Source organism: Glycine soja, chromosome 7 (assembly GCF_004193775.1).
Source record: "Glycine soja cultivar W05 chromosome 7, ASM419377v2, whole genome shotgun sequence".
Taxonomy (NCBI): Eukaryota; Viridiplantae; Streptophyta; class Magnoliopsida; order Fabales; family Fabaceae; genus Glycine; species Glycine soja.
In genome coordinates this window covers 21,581,807-21,597,722 of record NC_041008.1, presented here as the reverse complement: position 1 = coordinate 21,597,722, position 15,916 = coordinate 21,581,807, and the positions used below count along the sequence as shown (strand labels likewise).

General features: G+C 31.6%; 2 long non-coding RNA genes across 2 annotated transcripts; both read left to right on the top strand.

The window, feature by feature from the left end:
• Positions 1–3,176: 3,176 nt before the first annotated feature.
• On the top strand, positions 3,177–3,715 carry LOC114419145. The gene is made up of 3 exons (XR_003668178.1): positions 3,177–3,307; positions 3,452–3,496; positions 3,572–3,715. It is a non-coding gene; the product is annotated as an uncharacterized LOC114419145 (long non-coding RNA).
• Positions 3,716–11,601: 7,886 nt separating this feature from the next.
• Positions 11,602–12,762, top strand: LOC114417721. The gene is made up of 3 exons (XR_003667891.1): positions 11,602–12,073; positions 12,145–12,214; positions 12,398–12,762. It is a non-coding gene; the product is annotated as an uncharacterized LOC114417721 (long non-coding RNA).
• Positions 12,763–15,916: the final 3,154 nt, after the last annotated feature.

Genomic DNA, 15,916 nt, shown 5'->3' with positions numbered 1-15,916 from the left:
ACACTATCGTTTGTGCATAGTGTCCTGCGCGCTTAGCCCATCATGTGCATGCTAAGCCTGCATGCAAAATAAAACTGTTGTAAATGATTATGCACTAAGTCTAACATGTCATGTTGAGCCCAACTAATAGGCCGTAAAACAATTTGTTTAGTCTGACAGTCTCATTGAACGCCTTCAAAGCTTCAATTTTGGCCCTTTCAACCTTGAAATTTTCCTTTAAAAGAGCCTTGAATTGGGTATCAACACCAATTATCTTATTTCTTCATTTATTTCTACACCAAAATAAGCTAAAATTAGATGCAAAATCAAACAATTAAGGCTTAATGTCACTTTTGGTCCATTATGTTTTGTAGTTGTTCTGCTTTGATACATTAAGTTTTGAAAGTTTGATTTTAGTCTTTTATGTTTTCAAAATGTATCATTTTGGTCCTTTTTTCCAATTTTCCTTTAGAAACTTTAGTGTTCTATTAACTTTTAAATTTTAAAATAGTTTAATGTCACTTTTGGTCTGTTATGATTCATAGTTGTTTCGCCTTGGCATATTATGTTTCAAAAGTTTCATTCTAGTCCTTTATATTTTTTAAATGGATATTTTGGTCCATTTTTCAATTTTTTGTTAGAAACTTAGTGTTTTCCTGTGTTTTAAATTTTAGAATAGTTAAGTTAACATAGTGATGACTAAAAAATTTATTTTAAAAAATTAAAAATCACTAAATAAATAAAGAAAAAATGGGTTTGAAACCTAGAACAATAACAACCTTCACTCTCATATTATTATTAGTATTATTCTCTTCATTCAATTTAATAATTTAATACACTACAACAAAAATGACATATGCTTACGGAAGCCTTTTGCCTACACACATAAATTAGTGTAGATAAAAGTCAAAAATACTTATACCTACAATTGTTTGTCATAGGTAAAATTTAAAAATTTATACTTACTATTATTTTGTGTAGGTAAAACTCAAAATAGCTTCTACTTACAAATGCTTAGTGTTGGTAAAATTTCAAAAAACTTATACTTACGATTATTTGGTGTTGGTAAAATCCTATAAAACTTGTACCTACATTTTATGTAGATAAAATTTTAAAAAATTTTACCTATAAATAATAGTGTAATTTCTTGTTAGTCAAATTCACCACACTCCAATAAGAGAAAGAGTAATATATAAATATTTTAAAAGTGGAAAATAGTATAAAAAAATCAAATCCAACTAAAATGAAAAAAATGTGATTTTTAATTTTTTAAATTATCAATTTGATGAACTTTTGATGTCCGAAAGAAAAAAACAAGAAACCTAGAACGTGATTTAACAAGAGCTAGCTAGTTTTTGGTTGCTTTCTTTCACCTAATTTACTGCTAAAGTAGTGCTTGCATGATTTAATCAGCTTAAATTTTTCATTATTAGTTGCAAATATATTTGCTTTTTGAAAGCCCATAAAACGTGACAAGCTACAACTTCGTTTTCATTTCACACAAGTTTGGCTCCAACACAAAGGAAAAGGACCCATAAATTCTGGCAGTCCCACAGTATTCCATATGCGGCATTGTCCAAGACGAAGGTTCATTTGCATTTGAGTTTCATTTCACTCTCATTTAGCTCTCTCTTCACTGAATATAAAAGCTTCCTTCTTCACTAAAGCTCTTTCGCGATTCACTTCCCTTTGCAACTGTTGTTGTTGCTGCTTCTGCCTTTGCTCCACCACTGAACCACTTCCCCTTCAAATAGCGTTTCGTTTGCGCAAGGTGCGTTTTGATCACTGATTCTGCGATTTGTGTGTTTCACCTGATATTTTGGATGAATTTTTGTGCTTACATGCTGTTTTTGGTTACTGGATCCGTAAGCTTCTGTTGTGTTTTATGGATCAAAATTCTTTTGACTTCATTTGCTCTTGCTGATGTGGATCTACTTCGTAGCTGCATCTTGTGTGTTTAGGTTTCGATTTTTGCTTAATATTTTACTTGAATATGCAATAGATCATTTATTCGCTTGGATTGGAATTTTCCTAGCCTCCAATGTTCACCCGAACTCTAGGAATAAGGGTGAACCATATGCCTATTAATTTATATTTAGTTATGTCCTTTTGTTTTATGGAAGTCTTTTTTTCTACTAGGATTGAGTGAAGGGAATGTGCTAGTCTAGTTGTAGCAGTGGATTGTTGGCTCTGTTTCAGGTTTTGCTTCTGTTTTTTTAGTGGCTTACCTCTCTCTGGAGTTTCATTTAGATGGGGTTGCTTTAGTTATTAGTTCGTCTTCTTTGGATTTTAGCCCCTCAATTACAATATTACAGTTAATAAAATTATTTATTCAAAAAATTGCCAACAAAAACTTTTGTAGAAATTTCAGTGGCAGGAATTTTGAACTCATTTCCTCCTCCCTTTTTCTACTTTCGAACTCAAACCTCTCTTCCCAAGCCAATCTTATATTTCCACAAGTGTTTTGTTTTGTTTTATTTTGTTAATTAAATTAAATAAATAAATCAGAGTTTGGATTGCAGTCGTGGACTTATCGTGTACATGTATTGTTGATGTATTTTTTGCAAAAGAAAAGATAGTGTTTTCTTCTTTGTTCTTATCAGCGATGATATTTCATTATAAAATTCGTTGTTGATGTTAATTCCAACCAAGCAGCACATGGGGTTTGTGTCAAATATCTGATAAAGAGTTGAAAGTACTTGGGGGCAGTGGAAATTTGGCAATGCTCTTTAGTTTGTTTAGTGCCCATGTGTGCCACGAAATTTCCTTCGGGGCCATCTATATGCGATGGAGGCAACTTGTAAGTGACACATGTCAGGCAAAGAATCTTAAGCCTCAAATGTTATTATATAATATATATAAAATAAAATTTGGGTGACTAGTCAAATGATTTTAGATCAACAAGGTATTAGCAATTATTTTAGAGATAATATGCAGCCTGTTGGTATATGTTAGCCACGTGTGATTATACAGGCTGCCCACCCTGCCTTCAACAGTAAAATAAAAATCAATAGAAAGTGGAAAATGGAAACAAAAATTTAAAGTTGTTAGACTGGTATTGCCTTTGTGCTGATCTATTCTAGGCTAGCTGAATTGTATGTAAAATGTACCATAAGTAGCTTTTGAGTTTGTTTCTGGTGCTACTAATTCTAAATCCAGCATTCTGATAAAAACTTGCATTTGTTTGGTAGAACTTCCAGGGTTGCCTTTGCTCTCTCCTGTGAAGGTTTAGTTACAGAAGTGCAACAAGTGTTCTTGAGAATTTTGCTCTCCCATTAACTATAGAAGACATATACGCATACAACATCCATTGAAAAAGCTTGATAAGGTTATCTTTATATATTTTAATTAGAAGTGATTATTTACCACATTGATGCTCTTGGTTCATGCTTTTTCCCCTCAAGAGGATTTTTTGGTTTTCTCTTTTCCAAATGTTCCTCATTTTTTGCCTTATGCTTCTTACACATTGTAGGATTCTGATAAAAATAGGGATCTTTTAGGGGCATATTGGGATAAGGTAACCTTTCATCATTGTGAATTTTAGTTATATTCAAAATATATATTGTGTGCTAATATTCTATAATATGTGTAGCTCTCCGTAGAAGAGGCAAAGGAAGTTGTTTCATTCAAGAATGTGATGTTGGAGGTAATATCTCTTTTGCTCCTTATGTGACTAGTTTATTTCTATATGAAGTTATGTTGATGTGATTTGCCTTACTCAAGTACTGGTTAGGTCAATATGTTAGACTATGATTGGTAGAAATGAAAGTGGGGCAGTTAAGTACATTAGCCTCTACATTCCATTTCACACTCTCACTTCAATTAAGATAAGCTTTTGTTAGTTTTCCATATTATAAGGTTTTGTAGATATGAAACCCTTTCATAAATGTGCTCTTCTGTTTATGCTATAGTTCTGTGTGCTGTATTTGTGACTATTAAAGTTCTTTTTCTTTGCCATATTGGATTAGGAAACTTTCCTGTGTTTGATGAAGTATCTTACTTGCTTTGTATAATTTTACTTCACAAAAACTTATATATAATAAAAAGAAAGATAAAAGAAATAATTAATGTGGTAAAAATAGGTAATGTTGTAAAATTATTGTAATTTTTTTATATGAATAGTAGTATAATTTTACGTCATCAGTACGCTTAGTTTAATTTTCTCCTATTTAAGAATTTGCATGCAATGTTGTTCCAATTGTAAATTATGGTACTATCACTAGTCCCCATGTCTGATATTCAAGCTAATGATATATCATGGTAAACTTAGCTAGTAGCTACATCAAGATTGTCAAAAGTGCAAATATTAATAATGCACATATGTTCTTATTACTTGTTGGGATTAGTTTGCATAAGTTATGTTATTTATATTCTACACTACTAAAATATAATCAATCCAATCCACATCTTCAAACAAATTATCAATGAAGTTCCCCTTATTATTATTAGTATTTGGCAAATTAATATTCCCCAGCTATAGCTAGACCTCATCATTAACTATATACATCCCCAAGTCCCTTTCACGATATAGGGTGACCTAAAATTCTTCTTTTAGGCCCGAATGTCTTTCCAAGAAGCTGCTCCAAATTTCATTAAGTGGCCAAACTTGCATTCATTTATATCTTGTCATGTGCACATGCGTACGGTTGCAAATTAATAGGAAGGAGGATAGATATGGATTTGAAAGCTAATCAGAAATGATATTCTTTTTAGTATAGTGGTCGATAAAGAAAAACATAAAGTTGCCAAGTTGGTAGAGCAAGGAGATAAGAATTGAATGGATTTTGAAGAGAACAAAAACATATCCTTTTATAAATTAGTTCTTTCTCTGTTATACAAACTTGTTGTAGTACATATTCTAAAATCCAAATGTTATATAAGGTTAGGAATTAGACAGGGACAAAACCAATCCCGGGTCCGGATTGAATTTCAAATGTCAACTTAGGAGAGAACAAATCAAATCAAAAACACTTACCCAAAAATAATAGTGCTGCATCTTTGTGAGACCAAAATTATCTAATTATCTATAAGCCAGGTGTCTGTATTAAGGGTATCTTACTGGCCCATGCCATTCCATGTGTTTGGCCCCACTTACAACACCAAAGCAAGTACTTTCGATGTATTAAGGGTATCTTGTTCCTTTTCTTGATTGAATGAAAAGTGAAATAATTGTGAGTAGTAGTTGATGTAGTTTTGCATAATTGAGTGATAGTGAAAAATGTCATTCTACTTTGTAGTTGCTAACACGACTGTGATTGACTTATACCTGGATATTTTAGTTATACTAAGCACTAATTTATTATGTCTATTTCATTCTACTTTTTCAGTTTATTTTATCAAATGGATAAGAGTTGGATAAACTACAATTCTCTTAATAAAGAGAAGTATATTAGAGGAGCTTTAAATTTTCTAGATTTTGCATTTGCGAAATCGTCAAAGGATGGAAAAATTTTATGCCCTTGTACCAAATGTGTCAATTGCAAGTGGCGCTCTCGGATGAATGTTTATGAGCACATTTTTGGAAAAATTTTATGCCCTTGTACCAAATGTGTCAAATGACTTCAAAAGAGAAAGAAACATTTTTGGAAGTTCTCAAAACAATAAAAGCTCCTGATGAATATTTGTCTAATATTTCAAGACGTGTGCAAGTGAAGGAACACAAAATATCCGGTCTCAAAAGTTATGATTGTCATCTTTTAATGCAAGAGTTTCTTCCTATAGCTATGAAAGGTTGTTTGCCAGACAAAGTGAGTTTAGCTATATCCGATCTTTGTTGTTTCTTCAAGGAGTTGTGTGGAAAGGTGCTTAATGAGCGTAATTTAGAGCACCTAGAGCATCAAGTAGATCTAACATTATGCCAATTAGAACAGATTTTTCCTCCATCTTTTTTCACCGTAATGGTACATTTGGTAATCCATTTGGCACATGAAGCAAGAGTTGGAGGTCCTGTACATTACCGATGGATGTATCCTATTGAAAGGTATGAATACTTTTTAATCATTTTAAAACATTCTAGAGTTATAAAGTAAAATGATATTATCTTAATTTGTAACCTAAAATTTTCTTTTTAGGTTCCTTTTGACTTTAAAGTCATTTGTTCGTAATCGAGCACATCCAGAAGGATCTATTGCAGAACAATATTTAGCTCATGAATGCTTGATATTTTGTTCAAGATATCTATCTAGGGTGGAGACTCGTTTTAATCAATTTGCTCAAAATGAGGACTCATGTTTTGTGGAAAATGTAAGTGTTTTAAATCCTAGAGGTAGACCATTGGGGAGAAAGAAGCAAGTTGGATTCAATGTGAAGAAGAGAAAAAGAGCTTCTTGAATTTCTCTTGATAAGAAAGCATTGGTTCAAGCACATAGATATGTGCTTTTCAATAGCAACAATGTTGACCACTTTCGAAAGATACAATTTTTTTCATGTTCATTTAGTTGAATATTTGTATAATATATTTCTATCAATGATAATGCTTACTTTTTCTAACCTTTTTTACATAGAGCTCGTACTGATCTTATCAAGAGACAAAATCGTCAATTATCTCCATATGAAGTTGACAAAATTCATAGTAAAGAATTTCCATATTGGTTCCGTGAAAGAGTAAGTTTAGGAAGCATCAATAATATTAAATTTTGCATTCATTAAAAATTTTAACCATTTGACATAAAATTGTGGTAGGTTGTTCGATTGGAAGAGCAAGAAAACACTCTAGTGACAAATGATATCAGGTGGTTAGCTCGTGGTTCACTAGAAATAGTAAGAAGATATAGCGGGTACATTGTTAATGGAGTTAGATTTCATACAAAGACACGTGAAAGGTGCTTGAAGACTCAAAACAGTGGCATTGTTGTAACTGTTAAGACATTAAGTTATGCCAGTTCAAGAGATAAAAACCCAAAGGAGGGAGAAATCCACTACTATGGTGCACTAACATATATAATTCAATTGGATTATTCATGAAAATATAAGGCTATACTTTTCAAGTGTGATTGGGTTGATATAAACAGGGGTTGCAAAATTGATAACTTCGGTATGACATTAGTGAATTTCAATTATTTGCAACATACAGGGAATGATATATGCGATGATCCATTTGTTTTTGCATCTCAAGCTAAGAAAGTATTCTATGTGGAGAATAAAACACAAAATGGTTGGCTTGTTGTTGTGCATGCTAAAATCAGAGATGTATATGATATGGGTGATGAGCAATCCAATGACACAAATCAAGGGAATGAACAAGTCTTACAAGAGATAAATCATAATGATTTGATCAGAGCAGAAGCCGATGATAGTGATGATATCATTGAAGTTACAATACCTATGGAGAACATTTTACCACATGACAAGGATGATAATTATATAGATGATGATGAGAGCGATGAAGACTTCTTATGATTTGTTTTTATTTGTTTTATTTGAACATTAGGTTATATTTTGAGTATACATGTATTGAACATTTTGTCACATTTATATACTCTTATTCCTTTCTTTAGTTTTTTGTTCTTATTATTCATTACTCTTGTGTTTATTTTTTGTTATCTATAAAAATCACTCACAATATAATGATTTTATCCATTTTTTATCAAAAAACATTTCGTTGTTTTCTCAATAGTTTGATTCTTGGTGATTCGAGATTGGTGAAAAAATAGCTTACAAGCAATCTAAATTCGCATTTTAGGTAATTACTTTATTCTTCTTTTATTTTTTGGCATGGTGTTTAAAAAAATCATAGTCAATAATGTAGTTATATCTAATTTTTATTTTATTTTAATTTTTGGATTGGTTTATTCTGCATACTATGGGAAAGCGCAGAAAGTTGAATATCATTCACAATGATGGTCAATCACAAGCAGAAGAGCAATCAATTGAAAGCTCTATTGAAGTGAACCAAAATAACAACTTTATACTTGAAGAAAATGCACAATTTGAAGGAGGTATAAAGATTTTATTAACTTAATTTCTTTATTTTATATTAAATTATTTATAACACATTTGTTTATTAACTAAATCAACAATCAGAAACAGAACAACACATACAAGAAAATAGTCATGTTCAGTCTCATACTTCTCTTGAAAGTGCAAGTGAAAGTTCAACTAAATGTATTTATACACATATGCTTTTTTGGGTTAGAATTATATGTACAATTCTGTTTGAGTTGAATATCTTTTAGAATATGATAAGATTAAATTTACTAGTGAGTTTCTTTTTTCCATATAGTTCAAATCTGTGTGTGTGTGTTTGATAAATGTCATATCCATGAATGATTTAGGTAAAAAGAAAACCATAGGTTATACACATATGCTAGATGTGTGGGACTTTCCAGATGGAGAATTTTTACTTGTTGAAGTAGATCATTGGGGCAATCCTATGGGTTGGGAAAGGAAAACTCTACTAAATGCAATTGGGAGCTTGGTAAGGAGACACGAATGTGCTCCTATCAATTTTCTTAGCTGGAAAGACATGCCTAAGGACTACATTACTGACATGGTTGAATTAATTCAGGTTTGGTATAAAACTTTATAAGTGTTGTTTCTTCTAATGTCTAACAAAATGATCTTTTTTGTTTGTTAATGATACTCATAATAGAGTAAGTTTCGATTTGTTCCTGAATTAACTGAACAAACAAAGAAAATATCGATTGATGACATGAGTCTGAAATGGAGGCAATTTAAATATGAACTGAAATCAAAAGGATATGATGAGAGCAAAACTAAGGAGGAAATGGTTGCTCACATCCCAGATCCAAGGGTTGATCCTTCTCAATATCGTGATTTAGTACATTATTAGTGTTCTGAGAAAGGACAGGTATACATGACAATGTCACCAACCTTTTGCTAACATAAAAATTATATATTATATGTTTATTTTTATTATTGACTTTTTATATTTGTTGGTTATAGAAAATAAGCAACATCAATAAAAGGAGCTGCTCAAAATATGAGGACTTGCATTGCATGGGAACCAATAGTCTTCCAAGACGGATTCATGAGATGGTTTGTCTTTTTTATTATTAAATTGCTTAATACAAATAGGATGATTGATTTTTTTAACTAATGTTAGACAACAAAGGCTAAGGGAGTGCAACCTTCTAGGGCAGAAATTTATATTGACACTCAAACTCGAAAAGATGGAAGCATTGTTACTGAAAAGGCTGCTATTGTAATTGTAAGAATTTTAATTTTTATTTCAATACTTTTTCTTTGTTTTGCTTAATTTTCTAATAGAAGGTTATGGGGTGAGGGGGAGTAACTAATGTGGAGATGAGTTTTGTTTAGTGATATTGAAGTATTCAGGATATTGATGTATGATAATAATTTATAAGGTGTTTTTATGTAAGATGAACTAAAAAAGAAAATGGTTGAATCAGAGAGTTCACAAAATTTACAAAGCACTCAAGATTCTACTAATTGGACAAATGATATATATTCAAAATTCAAAGGACCTGAAAAAAGAGGACGTGTGCATTGTCTTGGCAAGCTTCCACATCAAGCAAGTTCATCTCAAAGCTCTTATGCAAACAATAGAATTCAAAAGTTGGAGAATTTTCTTGGAAACCTTGTAGCTGTGCTTAAAGTACGATTTGCAGAAGATCCACAAATTAATCAAGTCTTAGAAGCTATAGATCAAGAGGTATGAATTTATAATTCTACTTATTCAACGATTTAACTATGATATGATACTTTACAAAGAAAAAACATTCTTTCAATTTAGGTACCTACAAATGGTTCTACCAGTAAAGATCATCAAACTACAAACAATCTTAACTAGAGGTGAGTTGAAATTTAGATGGTAATGAAGATGCGAGCCGGCGACAAAATGTTATTTCAGGAACATGATTTAGATGGTAATGAAGGTGTGAGCCAGCGACAAAATGTTCAAGTGTTTGATTTTTACTTTGACTATTTTTCCAGCAACTCGAATTAACTCTTTTATATATTTAGAAATTTAGAAACTTGTTACATTTTAGTGATGATTCCCTCCATGTAAAGAGGGTCATGGTGCACCAAAAATATACACTTAGGAAGGACTATGCACATGGTATTAAAAAACAAGGCAAAGTGAATTGGAAAATTTTCTATAGCACTACTAATGCTATATCATTTTACAATGACAATGGATCAAGCGTTGCAATATGTTAAAAAGCACACAATCTAGTTACAATAATCACAAATTAGGCTAACAAAAATTTAATTGTATGTAGCAGGTTGTTGTAACTTTTCAAAGGCCATGTTGCAGCAGATCTCTAACTTTGTGCAGCATAATAATAAGCTCATGAATATTTAATTAAAAATTATAATCAACAAAGAGTGTAATTAGGAACTAGTTTTATTATTATTATATGACATTTACCTACAGAAGACCATAGGTACAAGTAAATTGACTTTTACCTATAGTTAGAGATTATAGGTATAAATTAATATTTTTTACCTACACATTTGAAATAGTAGGTGTTACCTATAGTGATAGTTAAATTTGGCTGTAGGTAAAGCCTATAGTGACAGACTATTAGTTGTCACTGTATACCCCTCAAAGTTGATGCAAAAATGTCTGTAGAACAAAGTCCTTTATACATCTACCTACGGATTTTGGACTTCTAGTGATAGATTTCGACTGTAGGTAAAAGTGATTTTCCTTGTAGTAATAATAATAATTTTATTCGCCAATTATTTTCAATCACAATGGTGAGGGCTCATTCTTCTTTCGTGACTTTGCCTCTCGTCATCAACCTAAAAGACCATTGTCACACCCCCATTTGTCTTTGCCACAACATCCTTACGTGGTCAAAATTTTCGATGATTCTAGCAATATTATGTGTTGACATTGTTCGATTATGTGATGTTACATGTTTTACCTTTTCGGATATGGAAGAGATTGAAAGAAATGATAATTTTTTTAATTGTTTACTTTTTAAAAATAAAATAAAGATAGTATGACGATTTTTAGTCGTCACTATTTAAAGTTAATTGTTTTAAAATGTTTAATATCATTTTTTATTCATCATGTTTCATAATTTTTTTATTTTGGTACGTTAAATTTTAAATGTTTCATTATATATGATTTTTTATGTTTTTGAAATGTATCATTATGATTCTTTTTTAAAATTTAAAGTTAACAAATCACTAATGTTTCTAATGAAATATTGATAAAATGACTAAATGATATATTTCAAAAACCTAATATACCAAAAATAACATTAAGTCAACATTTAAACTATTTTGAAGCTATTCTAATTTATTCAAAACTTAATTTACTTTTAGCAACCAAGGATGGCTCACAATGAGTTTTTTACACTAGCTTCCCTCACTGTTCATAATCAGTAGCCAACCATATTGCAGCCATCGTGAAATGCTTAACATACATATGAAATAATTTATAAATATAATAATTTACAAGTAATTGTATACGTGAAGACAATTATTCATTATGGCATGGAAGTGGAAAAAATATAAAGAACACAATTTTGTTGCAGACATTTGAAACGGATATAGCAGAGGAAGGTCACATTTTTTTCGAAACCAACAAAGGTTAATTGAGTGTATATTGCTGTTGTTGACCAATTTTGGTGCTTGTGCAATGTGGTGCAGAAAAAAATTGCTTTACAGTACACAAGTATTTGAATTTTGAATTTGGAGCGTGAATTGTTTCTCCCGATCTGCTAAGCCTGTAAAAGGGGAGATCATTTGCATCAAAATTATGCTTGAACACTGTGTTCCCAAAGTGGTATCATAAACGGATACAGATGTTTACCTCCTCTTCCACTTCTTTCTTCTTCTGCTACCTCTTCTCTTCATTCTATTAGATTCTTCATGCATTTTCATTTTCATCTAAAGAGAAGGAAGTATGAAATTGCTTTGCTGAAGGGATAATTCGAACTCAAAGATACAGAAATTGTGGGAGAGAAGAAAACTCAAGGAGCTAGGTTACTAACGTAGTGGCAACCAAGCTGAGATCTCTCTAGCTATCTCTGCCTCCCATTTTTCTTTGCTCTGCTTCTTTTTCATGGCTTTTCGTAGCTTACAGATCCCAATCTACATCAATGTCTTCTAGAAAACCTGATAACCCTCACTCCGGCGATGGTGTCAATCCCTGGTTTCCCTCTTTTCTCTTTCTTCATTTCCTCCTTTAAGTTTCACTTCTCATTTTCTGACTTCTGCTTGCAGATTCAAATAGAGCATAAATATAATCAACCTTTTTATGTACAAGTCTGTTATACTTATTGCGGTTCCACAGGTGAATATTTATCTCTTATGGTTATGGGCATACATATGATTGTGAAAAATTACCTGCATTATATATATATATATATATATATATATATATATATATATATTAACATAACAGTTGATGGATAAAATTTCTAATTTTCTGTGGATGTACATCCTTCATATCATTTAATATATAATTTTATTGAAGGTATTTGGCTCGCATCCCTTGTTCTTTAGGAAGGTTTTGTTACAAGAAGGGCACCCAATCGTTGCTGCTGCAATGCTGTCTGTTGAGGAAGCTTTGAAAATTGTAAGAACTGCTCAAAGAATTTTTTCCTTCAAATACCTCTTATATTTTCAGTAATAAACATATTTGCTTTAAAAAAAGTAGTTTTGGACGAACATTTTCACGATTATTTGTTGATATTTGAGTCATTGAGAAACAAAGAAAACTTTACTAGACTAGAGGAGCCTTTCTCTCATATTTTTAGTTTCATTTTGTGGATCAATGGCTCAAATAATGGGTTTGACATCTACTTTAGTCCTCAAGGTAGCTTTTTATGAAATTTTACAAAAACACACAAAAAAAACAATTATATACAACATACATATCCTTCCTATTATTTACACAAACATACAATTTTACTATTCCTAGTGTAAGTTTGGATCCTGAATTTATACTATGATTTTGACAAAAAATTGCAAAAGAACATTGAAAATTGGGGTCCTTCCAATCCAAATTCTCGATGTGGTTTTTTTTAAGAAAAACATAATTTTTTTAAAAGAAAAAATAATAAAAAATAAAATTAATTCAAAATAATAAAATTAGATAATATATTAAAGATGATATAAATTGAGAATATCTCTAAAATCAGTCTAGTTAAAGAAAAATAGTTAAAACACTTTTGTTAAAGAATTTTTTTGTAATTTATATATATATAGTAAAATAAATACATTGATAACATAAATAGTAAACAAAAAAAGAAAATTAAATTTCTTGATTAGAACTTTCAAGACGATAAATACACTTATTTTTTGAATGACCTATTAGTCTGTAGATTGAGCAACATTTTGGTTGATCTGTTTCTCTCTCATCCATTTGTCTGTATTCTTGTTGATTTCAGTCGACTTTTTTTTTCCTCATGAATAGATTAGTATATAATTGTGGTCCTTCATATGGTGGTCAATAATTATGATGACACATGTTTGCTAATGGGACTTTGTACACACTTGACACGTAGTCCAATGTGTACACTGGATGCAGATATTACTAGTCATCTATATTGATGTGCTTGCAACAATGACATGTGCATATGATGTGTAACTTTTGAGGCTTCCTATAATCACATGTTCTTTGATCCAGTCTCAGTGAATTTTCCCATGCCAACACCTTTCTCTCGAATTCACTATTTCCTCAACTTGAAACTCAAATATTTAGTGGTCATATTGTTGAACGAAGTGAGTGTTAGACTTAGTTTCTTCTTCATTGATGAACTTGGTTGCAATGAGTGTATAAATTTATCTGGAGGCAATTATTGCATCAACTTAATTCTCACGATCAACAAAATATTTGTTCAACTTCTCATACGTGGCTTTGACCAAGGCAGTGATTGGAAATTTTCTCATTTTTTTAGAATCGAGTTCAGTGACTCATTTCTCATTTTTTTAGAACCGAGTTTAGTGACTCTGCCAAATTAGTGGTCATGTGTCCTCACCGCTTTCCATCACCCCATGCCTAAGTCCATTTCTCCCTTAGAATTTGATCAAGCCAGGCAGTGTAATGCAGGTTGTCTTCTAGTAATAGGTAGTAATGACGAAAAAACTTTGGTTGGGTCATGGCATATCCTATTGTTTGAAAAAAAATGTAAATCTAATTGTTAATATAATTTTAAATAATAAATTAATATAAATTAAAATTTTAAAAAATATCTTATCCATACTTAAGACCATTTACCTTTCGTCCTGACTTGTAAATTATGTTTTTGTAATTTTGTTGAAAGTTTCGAAAGTAGAACATATGCGATGACTTGATTGTTGTCCATCCACTATCTGGTCGTTTGTATGCGCTTTTGATTGACTCATGCCTATCGGATATTAGGCATATACCATGTTGTGGTGTGACATGCATTCTCAAGTTTTGCAAAAAAAAAAAAAATGTGTCAACCATCTGTTGTCTCACCATCAACAATGACAAATACTAATAGAAATTTATTGTTTGCCTCATCTTATGTAATTGCAATTAAGAACGTCCCTTTGTATGGTCCATAAAGCCATGTTCCAGTGATTTGTATCATGGGTTTACAGAATGCAAATGCATCAATGCATGTCTTGAATGACCAAAAAAGTTGATGAAATATCACCTAGTGCAGGTTTTGGTTGAATTCTGACAATTGTGCCAAAGACGAATAGTTGCAATACTTGTAGATATTTGGGAAGTATATTGTATGACTCTTCCTAATTATCACATACCTTCTCGAGAACCCATTGTTTAGCTAGCCATGCTTTTCCATATGTAATGGTGTAGCCGAATTTTTGTCTAATAAATGCGATGAATGTTTGAACGGTCAGTTGTTCATTTTCTTCAGCCATTGCAAGGATATTTTTGCCTGAGTTTGGAATTCATCTTACTATAATCTTGTGAAATAGTGACCATGACACATGTGTGAGGCCCTTCAATCATTCTAATTTCCCAAAGTTTTAAATTTTTGCGTTATGAAGCTCTAAGTTTCCATTGGCAACCCTTATCTCGACAAGACACTCATGCATCCTTCGCACACCTCTTGTGTTTGAATGTGACATGGTTTTTAATGTGCCACATTTTTACTATGTGTTTGAGGTCCTCCAACTGAAAGAATCGCTGGCCAACATATAGCTCGCCATCCTGTGATTCGGATTGTTGTGGTAGGTCCAAAAAATAACTATAGTTAGGGTTTTCAGCCACTTGGTTGTCACCAACATCAACACAATTTGGATATGGATGATAGACATTTTCATTTGTTGATTGAAAAAGAAATTGGATGTTATTATCGTTGTTGTCATTGATGTTGTTGTCATCATTCTCACTGCACTTGTTGAGCGATGGAGACTAGAGACTTATACTTTTCTTCTTCCTGTTAGGGGAATGCATAATTACAATGAAGGATGTAGCACTACAATTACACGCAACTGACGAAGCCTGTGGAAATGATTAAAGTTGTTCTATTATTATTGCTCACTGCACAGACCTTTATCGCATCTCGAGGCCATGTGTTACTCAGCCTCGAATGCCAATTACCAATGCATGTGACCGCATAATTAATGTTTGCATGCAACCAAGAGAAGAAAAAAAAACCTATGATTTTTACCATTAAAACAATGTTTAAGTGACCACGTTATGCGATTTAAGTTCTACATTCTCAAGTGTAATTGTGCATTCCCTAATAGGAAGATGAAAAGTGTGAGTTTCTGGTCTCCATCGCTCAACAAATGCGGTGACTAGATGACCAATTTTGAAGTGTCACAATTTGGCAACATCAACAAAGCTAGTATAACTTAACAACAACTCAATTAAAGGATGAGGAGGGGACACAAAATTACAATAAGAAATGATTATTGGTTGTTGTCCCTGTAAATTCGAAGTTACATTTTTTTAATTGCCACGACAATAAAAATTGTATTATGAAATAAAAGGTTATAATGTAATTTAATTTGTATTTACCATGTTTTTTATCTTTGAAGATTGATGACA